Consider the following 6,352-nt stretch of genomic DNA (forward strand, 5'->3'; position numbering starts at 1 on the left):
CCATTATTCAAAAATTATTAAGGATTTCAAGATGGTAACAGCCGAGCACTAAACCAAGCACGGGCCCTTCAAAGAGCAGAGACCTGTGCCCCGGCACTGACTCCTCCCAGCAAAACTTACATCATCCCCATTTTACATACGACCCAAGGTTAAGTAGCTTTCCCAAGGACACACCACTGGCAAAGGATGCAAAAGAAATGTCACCCCAGAGTCTGCCTGATCTGTCCAGACTGCTCAAGTCATCACACACATTCACACACAGGCGCACAGAACTTAATTGATTTCACTCCAAAAATTATGGAGGCCCCCAAAGCGCCTCACAAAATGAGAAACCTTAATGACTTCATGCCCTTTAGAACTGTTAAGTATTTGTTTGCCTTTCATTAAATTTGCAAAGGAAAACTTGGTTGAGAATTCCAGAGCTCCGTTCCAATGATCTGCATTTGGGGCCTCGACAAAATGGCTGAACAAATGAGGTGTGTGCGGCCTCCTTTTCTCTACTTTGTGAGCCTTGGAATTTTTTAATGAAAAATTTCATGGCACATGAATCATTACGTGGCGTGGGAGGGGGGCGGAATGCTAAAACCTGATTGCATTATTGAATTCTAAAACTGCTCCAGATTAGATGAAATTACTTCAAGTCCCAAGGGACCACATCACAGCTCAACCCTCGTGGCTTGAATTGATAGGCAATCTCTCTCTCTAGTAGATAAACCAAAGCATGGCAAATGAACTTTTCTCCGGATGTTGCCAGCTTTTCTTAACTAAGTGTCCAATCCCAACATAGGGCTGTTCTAAGTTCCTCATGATCAGCATTTTTCAGAGCATGGTCACTTGGTGGGGGATGTATTCCAAAGGCATCCTCACACCACTTCTGTGCCAGGCACTTGGCACATGGAATAGAAGCAAGGGCACTCTGATGGGTCCTAATTGGATAGGATGTTTTTGCTCTAATGGGGTGAGATTTGAGACTGAGACTCAATACTGAGCCATCCATGCAAGGAGGTGGAAGATGAGCGTTCGGGGTGGGTGGGGAGAGAACAAGACTCTAAGGCTAGAACCAGTTCGAAGAATCTGAGGAATAGAAAGGATGTATATGGTGAGTAAGAGTGTATAACAGGCAGATCCGCAATTTAGAAATTCGACTTCGGCTGATGCTAATGGAAGGGTCTGGGGGTAGCAGGAGTGATCGGCCAGGTGATTTTACGAGCCTCCTGCAAAAAACCGTGAGAGACGATCGCACCTGGAAGGGGGTGAGTAGCAACAGAGATGATTGGAAGTGGATGGATCGTGGAATCTTCTTCTCAAGGTGGAAACAAGAGAATCTCATGATGGATCGAAGGGAAAGAAGGAATCGGTAGGGAGGCCTTGGTATTCAGTTGAGCAACTGAGTGGATGGTGATGCCATTTACGAAGATAGAAAAGATTTAAGGGCGGAGTTGGCGGGGGCAGAGTTGGAGAAGGCGGCTGCTGAGTTTAACATGTGTTTAAGAAAGTACTCTCTAACAACTTTCTTTTTTTTTTTTTTCTGTTTTCCCAACTTTGATTCCATCTTGAGGACCATTTTATTCTAATATCTCTTGCACATAGCCGTCTGGTTTCACCTGTTGTGTATTTTTAAGGCAGCTATTGTTGGGGACCTTTAAATTCTATAGGAGCATGTGCATACAGATGGACACACAAAAAGACACTTCTAGTGTTGACCTAAGGATGAACTAGAATTCTGGATTGCTGTTTAGCCAGCACATTTTGCAGAACTGTGTTCCATGAGTCCAGAATTCTAATCCAGCCTGGGAGTTTGGGGTTGGATCAGTGTATAGAACAAACTGTATGTTCGTTCATACCTTAGGATCAGAGGAAGCAAATTGTCCTATATTTGTTGGAGTGCAGAATGGTGAGCAAGAAAAAGTATTAAAAATATTTTTTAAAATGCTAATCAGTGAAAGCAAAGAGAGTCAACAGCCAGCAAGACACAAAGAAATTCTGTGAAAGTGGGTGTCTGAAGAGATTCTTCCAGGTAAGTCTGAAAGGGAATGGAAGGAACCCTGTAAGGAAGTGCTTCTCCAACTTTGATTGGAGGTGGGGCTGGAGTCTCTGCATCTCTAACGAGCTCCCAGGTGATGCTGATGCTGCTGGAGTAATAAAGCTTTAATGGACTACCAGTGAGAAGAAGGGTGGGGAAATGCCGAAGACAGTTGCTAAGGATGATACACTAAGAAAAACGCGTGAATAGCCACATTGATGCCACGTTTCAGAATCATCTAACATTTCTTGATTCCTACTCATTACCGATAGCTGTACTGCCCATGTTTCTCTAGTAATAGCTCACCTAAAGCTCAAAAAATACTCAGAGGATGCTGATATAGAGACTCAGGAAAATTTAGTAAATTCTTAATTAAGGCAAAAAAGACAATATCACTTTTTTAATAATAGAATTATTGAGATGCAATTCACATACCAAAAAGTTCACCCATTTGCTTCTGAGCCCTTACACCAAGCCCTTAATCCATGCCCAGCACTGTTCTATATGTATTTATATTTTATAGATGAGAAAACAACCACCTACTCTTTAAAAACAGCAAATACCAATATCAGCAGCCACCAGGAAGGCATCTACAACACGGTTTCTCAACCGAGGGTGATTTTGCACCCCATGCCCACCCTCCACCTCCGGAGATATTTATCAATGTCTGGAGGAATTTTAGGTTGTCACAAGTGGAGGAGGGTTTTACTGGATCAAGTGCTACTAAACATCCCACAGAGCACAGGATGGCAAACCCCGACCCCAACGAATGATCTGGCCCCAAATGTCAATAGTCTTGAGGTTGTAAAAATCTAATCTAGAATTTCAGAGTCTTAAGTTTGACTTATTTTCAATAATTGCCATTTAGACAGACCAAAGTGAAAGACTCAAATAATATTTTTGCAGTACATTTTATTTTTAATTTAATTTTTTTTTTTTTAGGTGAGGCAACCCTTGGTTGATCTCACAGATTGCAAGGACCTTGTCAGCTTACAATTCCTTATTTATTTTTTTTACACACCTGGTCTTCCTAGGTGGTCTCCCATCCAAGTACTAACCAGGTCTGACCCTGCGTAGCTTCCAAGATCAGATGAGATCGGGCTTGTTCAGGGTGGCATGGCCATAGACATCAGTATGTTTTAAATAGAAGCACCGAATCATATCTGCCCTGAGCACCCAGGAAGTCCCCACTGAGTCATTCCTGGCTGCTCCTGCCCCCACCCCATCATGCAGCATGGGACCAAGGGCTTTGCTCCTATAGGAATTCAATAAATGTTTGTTGTCTTTGCATAGGTGAAATGAAGGGTCTTAAAGGGACTTGGTAAGCACCATGGTTAGAACACAGCTCACACTCGTGCAGGAGCCAATAAGCCTGGCTCTGTTTTAAAGCTTTAGGTTATAGGATGTGGTTCCATAGTGTAACGGTTTGCACGTCTGCTTTACACGCAGAAGGTCCTGGGTTCGCACCCCAGTGGAGCCACGGTCCATGGTCTATGGCCATGCTACCCTAAACAAGCCCGATGTCTGATCTCGAAAGCTAAGCAGGGTCGGGCCTGGTTAGTACTTAGATGGGAGACCACCTAGGAAGACCAGGTGTTATAGGCATAAATAAGAATATTAATTTAAAAAAAAAAAGCGTTAGACTATAGGCTTAACTTCAACCCTGCTACCTCACCAATAAGTCCCTTTGGTCACAAGGAGTATGTAGCTGAATTAGTGCAAATTCATCCTCATGCGTGTAAAATTAATAAGTCAAAATACCTGCCCAAAGAGTAGGACAGTCACGTCAGCGCCATATGCAAAGTGTGGTAACACTTATCCACGGGGATAGGTCCAACGATGCCCAGCGGATGCCTGAAATCACAGACAGTACCAAACCCGATATATACTGTTTTCTCCTAGATGCACATACCTTTTCAGGTAAAGGAAACACTTCGCAGCTTCTCTTTGGCTTATCCTTATTGCCAGCATCACTATTCTTGCACTGGTGATCCTTATTAAGAAAAATAATGGTGACTTGAACACACGGACTGCAACAGACAATTGATCTGGCAACTGAGATGGCTACACAGTGACTGACACAGGACGTGGATATGCTGGACAGAGGGATGATTCGCGTCCCAGGCGGGATGGAGTAGGACAGTGTGAAACTTCATCACACTGCTCAGAACAGCATACAATGTAAAATTTATGCACTGTTTATTTCTGGAATTTTCCACTTAATATTTTCAAACAGCAGTTGACGACGGGTAGCTGAAACCACAAAAAGCGAAACCATGGATAACGGGAGACGACTGTAATTATTTTGAAAATTACGAAGCCTGGTTGACTTATTTCTTCCTTTACCAAGTGCGATTAGTCTATTTGTAATTCTGTTACTGGCTTAAAGTTTTTAACAACCAACCTACGTCACAAACCTTGAGGGCACTAAAGGTTAGGCACAAGAGCCTCCCATTTTAAGGTTAGAAGAAAAACACTTATGTTCTCTGAGAGGGGGAATGTATTATTTAAGCATGAAAATAAGAACTGAGGAAAATATGAAACACGCTAAAGAAAACTCGGCGTTTTATCCCATTGGTTTATAACCATGATGCCCTCTGCTTCTTTGGGTTCCTTCAAAAGGAATTCATTTATCAGAATACAAAGCCTACAGCCTTCATTCCAATGAGGCAATCAACTCAACAGGGACTGCAGGCTACAGGAAGACGAACTGTATATTCTGCCAAGCACTCACATGGAAAAAACGCTTCACAATTTGTTCCAATAAATATGTGAAGTCAAATGTCAAGCATCAAAAACATCTATCGGAGCTGTTAGAAATTATGAGATTGTTGTTCGGAGGACTGCATATAATGAAATTTCCATCAAGGCCACACAAGAGCCCTTCTCTGCCCCGTCCCCATGAGAAAAGTTGACAGCACCGTGCTTCTCAGTGTAACGCTGATGTGGGCAGAAGCTCCAGCATGAGCCTTGACATGTGTCACCGCACTTGGCTACAGACGCTTTACAAGAAATTACATGGGATGCTATCAGAAAATTGAAAATCCGATGAGTGTTTCACTTAGTTACTGTAATTCTTCAATGCTATTCCAATCTTGTGCAAATTAGAAGCCACTTACAGCTCCGAAGCCTGACAGAATGAGGTTTTCATTATGCTTTTAATAGGTTTATTGGAAGATTTCCTATTTAAAGGTACTTGAGGAGAATGATGGGTTGGATCTCTGTATTAAAAGGGATCTCTAAGTGGTAACCAAAATGGTACCTCAAATTTGCTACAATGAGCAGCATGGCCACCTCTGGATGGGGACAAGATGCTGAATAAATTATCTTTAACAGAAGATTGCAAGTAGAACGGATAATTACTTAATTGTGACTCCAGTATGCCCAGGGCATGGCATTCTTTATGGCCATCATCTGTAGTGCCGAGCCTATCGATCCACTCTACAGAAACACTTGCCTTAACATGGGAACAAACCAAAAGTGGTTTGTGCATGGACAGCTTCCTGCTTCATAAGTTTGGGAGTAAACTTTGAGCTCTTCCCCATCCCTGCCATTGTTATCACCACCACCATCAGGAAATCATTAAAATTATTTAATAATTGTCAACAGCATGTGATGCATGCATGATTTGGGACAATTATTACATCAAAGGAAGAAGAGAATCACTAAGATGTTTAAGGTAAGTTTCCTTTGGCTAAAACAAAGAGGGCACTTCTCAGTATCAAAAGGAAAAAAAAAACTGGTCTTTAGAGATAGTTTCCTCCACAGACAAGGACAGCCTTCATTTTGTTAGCATCGGAATCACTTTCTGTGAGGAAACCACAATAATGTATAGTGATTTGATGAAATAATACTTCGGATCATCAATCTAACTTATGAAACATAATAGTATGTTAAGATAAAGCACTTCTCTTCTGGTACACAAACCCATCTATAATGGCTAAGAAAATGTTTTCATTAAAACATTCATATACAGAAAACTCAACTCTCAACTTTGTTTCCATGGCAACCCACAATTCAACTTTTCAATGCACTCAATGCCAGCTCCTTTCCCTTACATGTAATTCCTGAAGAGTCATTTGTAAATAAAAATTTTAACAGGGAAATCTTTTGACAGAGTGTTGCCTAGACACAGAAATAAGTGGGTTGGGGTGGGGCTTATGGATTCTAACTTCAGCTGTTACCCCAGATATTTATTTAATTAATTTACTCACTTAAACATTTATTGAATATACCTACCAGGAGCCAAGCCTTCAAAGTAACATTTCCATGCTTGGGACCTGACATAAAGTAGCTATAATGCAAAGTGAAAGGTGCTCCCAGAGTGAC

General features: G+C 41.8%; 2 pseudogenes; one reads left to right on the forward strand and one right to left on the reverse strand.

Moving 5' to 3' along the window:
- Nucleotides 1–3,033: 3,033 nt before the first annotated feature.
- LOC112481635 lies at nucleotides 3,034–3,151 on the reverse strand (annotated as a pseudogene).
- Nucleotides 3,152–3,512: 361 nt separating this feature from the next.
- LOC112481625 lies at nucleotides 3,513–3,628 on the forward strand (annotated as a pseudogene).
- Nucleotides 3,629–6,352: the final 2,724 nt, after the last annotated feature.

Source organism: Pteropus alecto, unplaced genomic scaffold (assembly GCF_000325575.1).
Source record: "Pteropus alecto unplaced genomic scaffold, ASM32557v1 scaffold44, whole genome shotgun sequence".
Lineage (NCBI taxonomy): Eukaryota > Metazoa > Chordata > Mammalia > Chiroptera > Pteropodidae > Pteropus > Pteropus alecto.